Genomic DNA, 14,826 nt, shown 5'->3' on the forward strand with positions numbered 1-14,826 from the left:
AATCTCATGAAATTCCACCTCTTCTCCAATCATGATGCTATGGATCATGATGGCCCGGTCTATAGTAACTTCAGACCGGTTGCTAGTGGGAATGATTGAGCATTGAATGAACTCCAACCATCCTCTAGCTATGGGCTTGAGGTCCAATCTTCTTAGTTGAATCGGCTTGCCTTTGGAGTCAATCTTCCATTGAGCTCCTTCTACACATATGTCCATAAGGACTTGGTCCAACCTTTGATCAAAGTTGACTCTCCTTGTGTAGGGGCGTGCGTTCTCTTCCATGTATGGCAAGTTGAACGCCAACCTTACATTCTCCGGACTAAAATCTAAGTATTTTCCCCGAACCATTGTAACATAGTTCTTTGGATCCGGGTTCTTACTTTGATCATGGTTCTTGGTGATCCATGCATTAGCATAGAATTCTTGAACCATTAGGATGCCAACTTGTTGGATGGGATTTGTTAGAACTTCCAACCTCTTCTTTGAATTTCATGTCGGATCTCCGGATACTCATTTCTTTTGAGTTTGAAAGGGACCTCAGGGATCACCTTCTTCTTGGCCACAACATCATAGAAGTGGTCTTGATGGACTTTGGAGATGAATATTTCCATCTCCCATGACTCGGATGTGGAAGCTTTTGTCTTCCCTTTCCCTCTTCTAGAGGATTCTCCGGTCTTGGGTGCCATCAATGGTAATGGAAAAACAAAAAGCTTATGCTTTTACCACACCAAACTTAGAATATTGCTCGCCCTCGAGCAATAAACAAAAGAATAGAAGAAGAAGAAGAAGAAATATGGAGAGGGAGAGGGAGATGTGGTTTGGCCAAGAGGAGTGTAGAGGGGTGTGTTGTGTGAATTTGATGAAGAATGGAGGGCTTTATATAGGGAAGGGAGGGGGGGTTAGGTTTCGGCCATATGGGTGGGTTTGGGTGGGAAATTGGTTTTGAATTTTGAAGGTAGGTGGAGTTTATGAGGTAGGTTTATGGGGAAGAGTGGATGGATGTGAGTGGTGAAGAGGTGATGGGAAAGAGAGTTTGAGGTGATTGATGAAGGGTTTTTGGGGAAGAGTGTTTATTGGGTTGTGTGAAAGAAAGTGGTGAGGAGAAGTGAGTGGAAGTAGGTGGGGTCCTGTGGGGTCCACAGGTCCTGAGTGGATCCTGTGGGGTTCACAGATCCTGAGGTGTTCAAGGATTTACATCCCTGCACCCATTAGGCATGTAAAAATTCCTTTGTACCCAACTCTGGGCGTTCAGCGCCAGGTTGGTGGCCATTTTGGGCGTTCAACGCCCATTTGTGTGCCATTTCTGGCGTTGAACGCTAGAACCATGCTTGTTCTGGCGTTCAGCGCCCAGAAGCTGCCCATTTTGGGCGTTCAGCGCCAGAACCATGCTCTGTTCTGGCGCTGAACGCCAGACAGATACTACTCCAGGGTGTGATTTTTCTTCTGCTGTTTTTGATTTCGTTTTCAATTTTTTTGTTTATTTTGTGACTCCACATGATCATGAACCTATAAAGACATATAACTAAGAAAAATATAGTTAGATAAATAAACATTGGGTTGCCTCCCAACAAGCGCTTCTTTAATGTCAATAGCTTGACAGTGGGCTCTCATGGAGCCTCACAGATGTGCAGAGCTTTGTTGAGACTCTCCAACACCAAACTTAAAGTTTGGATATGGGAGTTCAACACCAAAGTTAGAGTTTGGTTGTGGCCTCCCAACACCAAACTTAGAGTTTGACTGTGGGGGCTCTGGTTGACTCTGCTTTGAGAGTAGCTTTTTCTGCTTCCTCTCCATGGTTACAGAGGGAGATCCTTGAGTTTTAAACACAAGGGAGTCCTCATTCCATTGAAGGACTATTTCACCTCTGTTAACATCAATCACAGCTCTTGCTGTGGCCAGGAAAGGTCTTCCTAGGATGATGGATTCATCCTCTTCCTTTCCAGTATCCAGGACTATGAAATCAGCAGGGATGTAAAGGCCTTCAACCTTTACTAACACGTCCTCCACTTGTCCATAAGCCTGTTTTCTTGAACTGTCTGCCATCTCTAATGAGATTTTAGCAGCTTGCACCTCATAGATTCCCAGTTTCTCTATTACAGAGAGGGGCATGAGGTTTATTCCTGAACCAAGGTCACACAGAGCTTTAAAGATCATGGTGCCTATGGTGCAGGGTATTATGAACTTTCCAGGATCCTGTCTCTTCTGAGGCAATATCAGTTGATCCAGATCACTTAGTTCATTGATGAACAAGGGAGGTTCAACTTCCCAGTATCAATGCCAAATAATTTGGCATTCAGCTTCATGATTGCACCAAGAAACTTGGCAGTTTGCTCTTCAGTAATATCCTCATTCTCTTCAGAAGAGGAATACTCATCAGAGCTCATGAAGGGCATAAGGAGGTTCAATGGAATCTCTATGGTCTCTAGATGAGTCTCAAATTCCTTTGGTTCCTCAGAGGGAAGCTCCTTATTGACCACAAGACGTCCCAGGGGGTCTTCCTCCTTGGGATTCACGTCCTCTCCTCTCCTCATAGGTTCGGCCATGGCGCTTATGTCAATGGCCTTGCACTCTCCTTTTGGATTCTCTTCTGTATTGCTTGGGAGAGTACTAGGAGGGATTTCAGTGATCCTTTTACTCAGCTGGCCCACTTGTGCTTCCAGATTTCTAATGGAAGACCTTGTTTCATTCATGAAACTTACAGTGGCCTTAGATAGATCAGAGACTAGATTTGCTAAATTAGAAGCATTTTGTTCAGAGTTCTCTGTCTGTTGCTGAGTTGATGACGGAAAAGGCTTGCTATTGCTAAACCTGTTTCTTCCACCATTATTAAAGCCTTGTTGGGGCTTTTGATCCTTCCATGAGAAATTTGAATGATTTCTCCATGTTGAGTTATAGGTGTTTCCATAAGGTTCACCTAAGTAATTTACCTCTGCTATTACAGGGTTCTCAGGATCATAAGCTTCTTCTTCAGAAGATGCCTCTTGAGTACTGTTGGATGCAGCTTGCATTCCATGCAGACTCTGAGAGATCATATTGACTTGCTGAGTCAATATTTTATTCTGAGCCAATATGGCATTCAGAGTATCAACCTCAAGAACTCCCTTCTTCATAGGCGTCCCATTACTCACAGGATTCCTTTCAGAAGTGTACATGAACTGGTTATTAGCAACCATGTCAATGAGTTCTTGAGCTTCTGCAGGCGTTTTCTTTAGGTGAATGGATCCACCTGCAGAGGTATCCAATGACATCTTAGATAACTCAGACAGACCATCATAGAATATATCCAGGATGGTCCATTCTGAAAGCATGTCAGAAGGACACTTTTTGGTCAACTGTTTGTATCTTTCCCAAGCTTCATAGAGGGATTCACCTTCTTTCTGTCTGAAGGTTTGAACATCAGCTCTAAGCTTGCTCAGCTTTTGAGGAGGAAAGTACTTGGCTAAGAAAGCCGTGACCAGCTTATCCCAAGAGTTCAGGCTGTCTTTGGGTTGAGAATCCAACCATAGTCTAGCTCTGTCTCTTACAGCAAAAGGGAAAAGCATGAGCCTCTAGACTTCAGGATCTACTCCATTAGTCTTAACAGTATCACATATCTGCAAGAATTCAGTTAAGAACTGAAAAGGATCTTCAGATGGAAGTCCATGAAACTTGCAGTTCTACTGCATCAGAGAAACTAATTGAGGTTTCAGCTCAAAGTTGTTTGCTCCAATGGCAGGAATGGAGATGCTTCTTCCATGTAAATTGGAATTAGGTGCAGTAAAGTCACCAAGCATCTTCCTTACATTATTATTATTTTCGGCTGCCATCTCCTCTTCCTGTTCGAAAATTTCTGAAAGGTTATCTCTGGATTGTTGTATTTTAGCTTCTCTTAATTTTCTCTTCAGAGTCCTTTCAGGTTCTGGATCTGCTTCCACAAGAATGTTCTTATCCTTGCTCCTGCTCATATGACAAAGAAGAATGCACAGAAAAATAATAATAATAATGGAGATCCTTTATACCACAGTATAGGGATTCCTGTGTGAGTGGAAGAAGAGGGGGAGACAAAGAATGTAATATAATGGAAGAAACACAACTGTGAGGATGGAAGAGAGGTGAGATGAGATGTTAGGATATGAATGAATAAATAGAATGAGATGGGGGAGGGATAATTTTCGAAAATTATTTTGAAAAAGAGTTAGTGATTTTCGAAAATGGTTTTTGAAAAATGTTAGTAATTTTCGAAAATTTTTGAAATCAAAAATAAAAAATAAAAATAATTAGTTTAATTAAAAAGAAATTTTTGAAAAAGAGGGAAGATATTTTCGAAAATGAGAGAGAGAGAGTTAGTTAGGTGGTTTTGAAAAAGTTAAGAAACAAACAAAAAGTTAGTTAGTTAGTTGAAACAAATTTTGAAAAGATAAGAAGTTAGGAAGTTAGAAAAGATATTTTGAAAAGATATTTTTGAAAAAGATAAGATGAGAAGATATTTTTGAAAAGATATGATAGAAATTAGTTTTTGAAAAAAGATTTGATTTTTAAAATCACAATTAATGACTTGATTCACAAGAAATCACAAGATATGATTCTAGAACTTAAAGTTTGAATCTTTCTTAACAAGTAAGTAACAAACTTCAAATTTTTGAATCAAAACATTAATTGATTATGTTATTTTCGAAAATTTGATATAAAGATAAGAAAAAGATTTTTGAAAACTATTTTTGGAATTTTTGAAAATAACTAAGAATTTTGAAAAAGATTTGATTTTTGAAAAAGATTTTGAAAAAGATAAGATTTTCAAATTGAAAATTTGGTTTGACTCATGAGAAACAATTTGATTTTTAAAAATTTTTGAAAAAGTCAACTCAAATTTTCGAATTTGATGAGAGAAAAAGGGAAAGATATTTTTTTGATTTTTGAATTTTTTATGAAAATCATGAAAATTATGCAATGCAAGAAATTTTTAGATCAAAACAATGAATGCATGCAAGAATGCTATGAATGTCAAGATGAACACCAAGAACACTTTGAATGTCATGATGAACATCAAGAACATATTTTTGAAAAATTTTTAATGCAAAGAAAACATGCAAGACACCAAACTTAGAATTCTTTAATGCTTAGACACTAAGAATTCAAGAATGCATATGATAAACATGAAAAGACACAAAACAAAAAATCATCAAGATCAAACAAGAAAACTTACCAAGAACAACTTGAAGATCATGAAGAACACTATGAATGCATGATATTTTCGAAAAATGAAAGATGCACATGCAATTGACACCAAACTTATAACATGACTCAAGACTCAAACAAGAAACAGAAAAATATTTTTGATTTTTATGATTTTCTAATTTTTTTTTTTGGGTTTTTTTTTTCGAAAATTATATGAAAAAGAAAAAATAAGGATTCAAAAATTTTTAACATGAATTCCAGGAATCTTGCATTCTTAGTCTAAAGCTTCAGTCCAGGAATTAGACATGGCTCACTAGCCAGCCAAGCTTTCAATGAAAGCTCCGGTCCAAAACACTAGACATGGCCAATGGCCAGCCAAGCTTTAGCATGTAATTCAGATATGACATGCCTGACATACTCATTCCCAAAGGAATAGACATGGCTTTACAGCCAGCCAGGCTTCAACATGCTTCATGAAACACTAGAATTCATTCTTAAAAATTTTGAATAAAATTTTTGAAAACATTTTTATACTTTTCGAAAACAGATGAGAAATTTTTGAAAGATTTTTGAAAAATTTTTGAAAAGAAAACAAAAAGAAAATTACCTAATCTGAGCAACAAGATGAACCGTCAGTTGTCCAAACTCAAACAATCCCCGGCAACGGCGCCAAAAACTTGGTGCTGTTGCCGGATCAAACTTGGCACTGATGTTACCGGACCAAAAGCTTGCCGAAAACTCAAACAATCCCCGGCAACGGCGCCAAAAACTTGGTGCACGAAATTGTGACGTCCAGGCGCAAACTATTCCTGGCACGTGAGCAACTTGGTACGCGTAATCGTGATTACACATTCATAATTTGTCACAACTTCGATACAACTAACCAGCAAGTGCACTGGGTCGTCCAAGTAATACCTTACGTGAGTAAGGGTCGAATCCCACGGAGATTGTTGGTATGAAGCAAGCTATGGTCACCTTGCAAATCTCAGTCAGGCGGATATAAAATAATCATGGAGTTTTCGAATAATAAATAATAGAATAGGGATAGAGATACTTATGTAAATCATTGGTAGGAATTTCAGATAAGCGAATGGAGATGCTTTTCGTTCCTCTGAACCTCTGCTTTCCTGCTATCTTCATCCAATCAGTCTCATTCCTTTCCATGGCTGGCTTTATGTGAAACATCACCACTGTCAATGGCTACTTTCGGTCATCTCACGGGAAAATGATCCAATGCCCTGTCACGGCACGGCTAATCGTCTGGAGGCATCACCCTTGTCAATGGCTTCATCTTATCCTCTCAGTGAATAATATGCTCACGCACCCTGTCACGGCACGGCTATTCATCTGTCGGTTCTCGATCATGCTGGAATAGGATTTACTATCCTTTTGCGTCTGTCACTAACGCCCTGCAATCGCGAGTTCGGAGCTCGTCACAGTCATTCAATCATTGAATCCTACTCGGAATACCACAGACAAGGTTTAAACCTTCCGGATTCTCTTGAATGCCGCCATCATTCTAGCTTACGCCACGAAGATTCTGGTTAAGAGATCTAAGAGATACTCATTCTAGCTTATTTCATGTAGAACAGAAGTGTTTGTCAGACACGCGTTCATAAGGGAGAAGGATGATGAGCGTCACACATAATCATCACCTTCATCACGTTCTTGGGTGCAAATGGATATCTTAGAAGTGAAATAAGATGAATTGAATAGAAAACAGTAGTACTTTGCATTAATCTTTGAGGAACAGCAGAGCTCCACACCTTAATCTATGGAGTGTAGAAACTCTACCGTTGAAAATACACAAGTGAAAGGTCTAGGCATGGCCGAGATGGCCAGCCCCCTAAAATGTGATCAATAGTCTCCTAAGATGAACAATGGATTACAACTGAGACCAAAGATGCCTAATACAATAGTAAAAGGTCCTATTTATAATAAACTAGTCACTAGGGTTTACATGAGTAAGTAATTGATGCATAAATCCACTTCCGGGGCCCACTTGGTGTGTGCTTGAGCTGGGCTTGAGTGTTACACGTGTAGAGGTCCTTCTTGGAGTTGAACGCCAGATTTTGTGCCAGTTTGGGCGTTCAACTCTGGTTTTGGCTCCTTTTCTGGCGTTGGACGCCAGATTTGGGTAGAAAGCTGGTGTTGAACGCCAGTTTACGTCGTCTATTCTTGACCTAAGTATGGACTATTATATATTTCTGGAAAGCCCTGGATGTCTAGTTTCCAACACAATTGGAAGCGCGCCATTTCGAGTTCTGTAGCTCCAGAAAATCCACTTTGAGTGCAGGGAGGTCAGAATCCAACAGCATCAGTAGTCCTTATTCAACCTCTGAATCTGATTTCTGCTCAAGTCCCTCAATTTCAGCCAGAAAATACCTGAAATCACAGAAAAACACACAAACTCATATTAAAGTCTAAAAATGTGAATTTAACATAAAAACTGATGAAAACATCCCTAAAAGTGACTAGATCCTACTAAAAACATACTAAAAACAATGCCAAAAAGCGTATAAATTATCCGCTCATCACTCTTCACCAAGGATAAGGGCATTAAGTTGATGCTTGCTCCCAAATCACAGAGTGCTTTATCAAACATTGTTTCTCCTATGGCACAGGGGACATGAAAACTCCCTGGATCTTTTCTTTTTGTAGGCAACTGTGGTTGAATGAGGGCACTGCACTCCTTGTTCATTACTATAGTTTGGCCTCCTTTGAGTGAGCTTTTCCTAGGGAGCAGTTCCTTCATGTACTTGATATATGCAAGCATTTGTTGGATGGTCCTGATGAATGGTATGTTGACATGCAGAGATGCAAACAAGTCAAGAAATCTTGAGTATATTCTCTTCTCAACAGCACCATTGAGTCGTTGGGGAAAGGGTGCATAAAGTCTCAGCAGCTCCTGTTGTGAGAGTTCTGGTTCTTGGTGATCTTTTTCCTCCTTCTCTGTTGAGGTGTCTCCAGGTTGTTCTGCCGACTTGTTTGGCTTGTCCTCAGTCTCCTTATCACTTATAGTGACCATCTTGCAATCTTCCCATCTTACTTTCTTTGTTTCACCTCTCGAATTCTTCTCTGTGTCACTTGGGAATCCATCTGTAGGTTTGGGAATCTGCTCAGAGAGATACCCCACTTGGGATTCCAACCTCTTGATTGTGTCTCCCTGGTTCTTGAAATTGGCTCGCACTTCCTCTTTGAATGTCTTGTTGTCTTGAATCTCTTTGCCTATGCCTTCAAGTAGATTCTCAATCCTTGAGAGTCTGTCATCAAATGATGGTAGATTGGGATTAGAGGTGGAAGGATGAGGAGGGTTATTTTGGCCTTGGTAAAGGTGTTGAGAGGGTTGGTTATGTGGGTGCTGATATAGTCTAGATGTGAAATGTTGGTGGGCTGCATTATTGTTGGGATTTGAACGTCTTTGATCTATGCCTTGGTCTTGTTGATTTCCCCAACCAAAGTTTGGGTGATTCCTCCATCCAGGGTTATAGGTCTTAGAGTATGGATCATGGTTTTGCCTAGGTGAATTCTCAATGTAGTTGGCTTGCTCCTGACTACCCTCTGCTTCTTCATTCACTCTTTCTTGGGTTGTTGATGAAGTAGTGATTGCTGCTACTTGGTTCCTCTCCATCTTCTTGGTGAGGTCAGCCAGCTGCTGGGTAATGAGCTTGTTTTGGGCCAGCAGAGCATCTATATTGTTTAGCTCCATTACTCCTCTAGTGTTGCCTCTTTCAGAAGCATAGAAGTAATCATTCTCTGCTACTGTTTCAATGACATCTATGGCTTCCTCAATGGTCTTCTTCTTATTCAAAGATCCTCCGGATGAATGGTCTACAGCCTTCTTTGATTCATATGACAGGCCTTCATAGAAAATGTGCAGCTGTACCCATTCGTTGAACATGTCAGGTGGACACCTCTTTGTCAGGTCCTTAAACCTCTCCCATGCTTCATAAAGAGTCTCACCATCTTGTTGCTTGAAAGTTTGGACCTCAGCTCTCAGCCTATTGATTCGTTGAGGAGGGTAAAATCTTGCTAAGAATTTGTTCACCACATCTTCCCAGGTTGTCAAGCTCTCCTTCGGGAAAGACTCCAGCCACTTGGCTACCTTATCCTTGAGTGAGAATGGAAATAAGAGCAGTCTATAGGCGTCAGGATGAACACCATTAGACTTCACTGTGTCACATATTCTCAGGAAGGTGGTTAGATGTTGATTGGGGTCTTCTTGGACACTTCCTCCGAACGAACAGTTGTTCTGAACAAGGGTGATGAGCTGTGGTTTTAGTTCAAAATTGTTGCCATGGATGGTTGGCTTTTGAATGCTACTTCCACAGTTTCCTGGGTTTGGATTAATGTAAGAGCCTAAAACTCTTCTATCCTCCCCAGCATGATTTGCTCGACCTCCTCCGCCATGGTTGTCAGCCTCTTCCTCACGATAGTCTTCCATATTTTCTTCCATGTTTGGTTCAAAGTATTCCTCCTCTTCCTCAGCACCAACCACTCTTTTTCCTCTTGCTTTCCTCCTTAATCTAAAGAAGGTTCTCTCAGGTTCAGAATCAAAGGAAGTTGAAGCCCCACTTCTTCTCCCTGTCATACAACCAACAAAGCACAAGCAAGGAAAATAAATGCAGAAAATATTCTATTAGAGTTACTGTTAGTGTGAGTGATGCAATATATCAAACAGTTAGTGGGTTAGTGAACTGAATTGTAAATAACAAAGAAAATTGCAAAAGTAGGAGGAAGGGAAGAAATTAACCAGAACTGAAAGTAAATTACTCAAACAGAAAATTAAATCAAACAAGACAAAAATACTCAATCTAGTTATCTTCCAATTTAATCATTGTTGATGCACAATCAATCCCCGGCAACGGCGCCATAAAATTGATGCACGAAAAACTTGTCTCATAACAAATTTCCTTCGGCAAGTGTACCGAATTTGTCGTCAAGTAAAAACTCACAATAGAGTGAGGTCGAATCCCACAGGGATTGATTGATCAAGCAACTTTAATTAGAGGAATGTTCTAGTTGAGCGAATCAGAATTTGGGTTGAGAATTACAGAAAATTAAATGGCGGGGAAGTAAATAACAGAAAAGTAAATGCTAGAAATAAAGAGCTGAATGTAGATGACTGAAAGTAAATTGCAGAATCTTAAATGGGAATGGGGTAATTGCTCATAAAAGTAAATGACAAAAATTAAAGAGAATGGGTAAGATCAGAAATGGGGAGTTCATTGGGCTCAGGAGATGTTGCATTCTCCGGATCAATTTCATTTTCATCTCTTCCTCAATCAATGCACTCGTTGATCTCCTTGGCAATCTTAAGTGATCGAATTACATTACAATTCCTTGTAATTCAATCTCTCAAATCTTGATCAATAGCCAATTCTTTGGTCAATTGCTCATGAGAAGAGATGAAGTATGGTCACTGATTATACCACATGCATTTCCCAAATCAGGTGTTGAGAGGATTATAGTCACATATCCATCCAAACCCAATTTGGTCCAGCATGAGAAAGTATTTCTAGCATGATCTCTTCATTCCTCTTTCAAGGTTCAGAAGAGATCCAAGTTTGAATAGCTTCTTTTCCAAGATAAATATCTAATTGGATGAAGATCGAAAGCTTTCAAGTAAAATCAAGAGAAAAGATAGAAGAAGAATAATGAAAACTAGTATTGATCCATCAAATTACAACAGTGCTTGACGTTAGGATTTTTGCCAGTAAAGAATGTCATAAAAACAGCCGCGTTGCAGATATAGTCTCTAAACCGACAAAAATCCCTTCGTACAAACGTTTTGGTTGTCACAAGTAACAAACCCCTTTGAAATTGATAACCGAGTATTCAAACCTCGGGTCGTCTTCTCATGGAATTGCAGGGAGGTGTTCTTATTATTGATTATAAAAACGTGTGTTTTTGGGGAATGTTGAGTTTGGGCAATGGGCACAGATATATTTAAATGACAAGTAAAATAAATAAATAACTATAAACTAAACTCTTGGCAAGGTAAGAGAAATTGGAAGTCCAACTTGGTTATCTCTCTCAACAATAATGAAAGTTGAATCTTAATTCCTCTTAGTTAACCTTTAAAGCAAAGGAAAGTCAAGAGACTAATTAGTTTGACCTTCGAATCCTATTTATTTCCTAAGAAAAAGTTGGGATTATTGAAGTTCAGTTCAATTAGCAAGATAGCGATTATCAATTATGCTGAGTTTGATAATGTTGAGTTACTGATTTCTTAACCAAGACCAAAAGGGGAAAATCTAAATTATCTATATAAATAAAAGAAAGCAATCATAAATCTGAAATACCTCAAATAATATTAATTAAGAAAATCATAAGATGAATGTAGCATAAGCCAAATAGGCAACATAACTAATATAAGCATCAAAGTATCTGAAAGTAAGAGATAAATATAAAGTAAAAGAACATTGAACCTGGGATTGAGAGTCACTCCTAAAACTAAGAGAAGTCCTAAATCCTAATCCTAAGAGAGAGGAGAGAACCTCTCTCTCTAAAAACTACATCTACTCCTAAAATTGGGAATGTGAAAACCTTTATGAATGGATGCATTCCTCCACTTTATAGACTCTAATCTGTGTTTTCTGGGCCGAGAACTGGGTCAGAAACAGCCCAGAATTCGCTAGTCTCGAATTCAAATGCGCTGATTTCCGTCACTGCGACGCGGCCGCATGGAAACGCGATCGCGTTGCCTAGCGTCAGGGGAACTATAGCATATTATATATCAAATCGAAGCCCCGGACGTTAGCTTTCCAACGCAACTGGAACCGCGTCGTTTGGACCTCTGTAGCTAAGGTTATAGCCGTTTGAGTGCAGAGAGGTCAGGCTGGACAGCTTAGCAATTTCTCCAACTTCTTGCATTCCTTCCACTTTTGCATGCTTTCTTCCCATCCTCCAAGCCATTCCTGCCTTATAATATCTGAAAACACTTAACACACATATCAAGGCATCTAATGGTAATAAGAGAGGATTAATAATAAGCAAATATAAGTCCAAAGAAGCAAGTTTTCAATCAAAGTGCATAATTAGGAAGGAAATATAAAACTATGCAAATAGTATGAATAAGTGGGTAAAGAGTTAATAAAAACCACTCAATTGAGCACAAGATAAACCATGAAATAGTGGTTTATCAGAGCTCCCTAACCCAATGAAAGGGGTTTAGTTGTTCATAGCTCTGGAAAATGAAAACGAAGATGGAAAATACATGATGAAACTAGAAGTGCAGAGAAAGTAAAATACAGAGAGTAGTTCTATGCCAAGAGGCTCCCTATAATTTCCCAACTCCCATTTTAATTCAAAGCTACTCCTATATATACTACTCTTCTGATCTTCTAGTTGGCTCTTCAAGTCTTGGGTATGGGTCTTTGGATCTTGAGTTTGAAGCAGTTATCTTCTTCATTAGGCTTAGTTTTACTTGCAGAGAGAAAGTGTGAAGTGGGCAGAGACTTTAGCTCAGGACGTTAGTGGTGTTAACGTTTAAGTGGAAAGGTGTGGGTTCGAAAACGTTAGTGACAATCACCTTTTTCACTAACGTTCCTCACCAAAGTAAGAGCAACATTAACTCCAACGTTAGTGGCACAAACGTTGCTACTAACGTTGCCTCTTTGTCCTTCGCACACGTTATTGGGACTTACCTTTCCCAATAACGTTGAGAAGTCTCCCCCTTTCCTACGTTAGAGTCCACGTTAACTTAGTTAACGTGGCTCTTTTAACGTAGGCTTGCCAACCTTCGAGAACGTTAGTGACACTTACCTTTGTCACTAACGTTCCAATGTGCCCCTATTTCTCACGTTAGAGTCCACGTTAACTAGGTTAACGTGGCTTATAACGTGGCCATGCTAGCCATCTCCAACGTTAGTGTCAAAGTTGAGTGTCACTAATGTTGGCTCATCATTCCCTTATCCACGTTAGCTTCCACGTTAACTAAGTTAACGTGGGAGTTAACGTGGCTTATTGGGGCTTGTGTGGGTTAATCCCAACGTTAGTGACAATGTTTGATGTCACTAACGTTGTCGATCACCTACTTTCTTCACGTTAGCTTTCACGTTAACTAGGTTAACGTGGGAGTTAACGTGGCTTATTGTGACTTGGCCAACGCTAGTGACAAAGTTGAATGTCATTAACGTTGGCTTCCTCTTTACTTATTAACGTTAGAGGCCACGTTAACTAAGTTAACATGGCAACTAACGTGGCAACTTATGAGCTTGGTCCAACGTTAGTGACAAAGGTAAGTGTCACTAACGTTGGCTCCATTTCCTTTCCTCCACGTTAGAGTTCTCATTAACTTAGTTAACGTGACTCTTAACGTGGGCAATGATGGCTTCGAGAGCGTTATTGGCGATTACTTTTCTCATTAACTTTGCAAGTTACTCCCATTCCACGTTAGGAGTTACGTTGATTAGATTAACATGGCTGCTAACGTGGTTCTTCCTTGCTTCCTTTGTCCTGAAATCAAGCAACAGAGTGCATCAAAGTTCTAGTCCAAGTCATGGGAAGTACAACATCCAATTTGTCATTAAATTCATGCAAAATCCTCATGAAATCATGTAAAGTGCACAATGTATGCTTGAATCAAGATGTAAGTGAATATCTATCCAAAACTAGCTTATTTTCTAAGGAAATGCATGAAACTACCCTAAAAACAGTAAAGAAAAGGTCAGTGAAACTGGCTAAAATGCCCTGGCATCAGTACGGCGACTCTCTGGATTGCTACCTTCAGCTGATAGGTCAACCGGTTGCTGCGTGTTCTTTCTTCCACTTCCATTTTTGCTTGTGGTGCGTCATTCATGAAAAATAGAAAACAACACCATAAGATAGGAAAATACAAAGGTAATGAAGCATAATTGTTGGAACGAGGTAAATCACTAAGAATAAGTGAGTGAATTAGTGTGACATTAGGAAAATAAGGATGTGAGTTCTAAATTAGGCGCCTTTTAGAATACACATTAGCATAAAAATTTATGTCACAAAAGAAGTATGCACTGTACTCATTCTAGTATGCTTGAGATGCTTTAAGTGAACTTGTAAGGTAATACAAGCATTAAGAAGCATGAAGGCATTGAAGCTATAAGCATATGGATGCATACGATCGTGAAATACAATGCATCAAGGTAAATGCACACCATCTAATGTCAAGAGATTGCATAATCAAAGAATAGGGTTCAAATCACATGGTGGCCAAATCATGCAATTCAAGAAGAGTTACAAGCTCGAAGGCAATTCTCATCACTTGGTATTCTTAAAAGGTAAGCATGAAAAACTCAAAACTAAGTAGAAAAATATAACCTCAACAATAGAATCCAACAAAGATTATAAACATAATGATATTAAGATAACATCCCTTTTTAATACTCAACAGCAATTAATGGTATACAAGAATAGCAATCCAACACTTACAATGAAAAAGAGAAAATGAAATGAAAACTAACTAAAACTAACTAATCAACAAACTAACTAACTAATTAGTTAACTAAAATAAATGGTTATCAATGGTGTTTGGGAGTGTTTGGAGAAAGGAGAAGAAACGGAAAGAAGAGAAGAAAAGAGATATTTTGAAGGAAGGATATCCGCGCGTACGCACGCATGGCGCGCGCGCACGGATGGTGGTGCAATGGGCGCGACGCGTACGCGTACATGGTGCATGCGTGCGGATGGCTT

At 39.3% G+C, this 14,826-nt stretch overlaps 2 non-coding genes across 2 annotated transcripts; both read left to right on the forward strand.

Moving 5' to 3' along the window:
* The first annotated feature begins 3,302 nt into the window (after window positions 1-3,302).
* Window positions 3,303-3,410, forward strand: LOC112760935 (small nucleolar RNA R71). The gene has a single exon (XR_003181347.1). It is a non-coding gene; the product is annotated as a small nucleolar RNA R71 (small nucleolar RNA).
* Window positions 3,411-9,053: 5,643 nt separating this feature from the next.
* Window positions 9,054-9,157, forward strand: LOC112760537 (small nucleolar RNA R71). Its single transcript, XR_003180973.1, has one exon. It is a non-coding gene; the product is annotated as a small nucleolar RNA R71 (small nucleolar RNA).
* The last annotated feature ends 5,669 nt before the right edge of the window (window positions 9,158-14,826 follow it).

The sequence above is a fragment of the Arachis hypogaea genome, chromosome 16 (assembly GCF_003086295.3).
Source record: "Arachis hypogaea cultivar Tifrunner chromosome 16, arahy.Tifrunner.gnm2.J5K5, whole genome shotgun sequence".
In the NCBI taxonomy this organism is placed as follows: domain Eukaryota; kingdom Viridiplantae; phylum Streptophyta; class Magnoliopsida; order Fabales; family Fabaceae; genus Arachis; species Arachis hypogaea.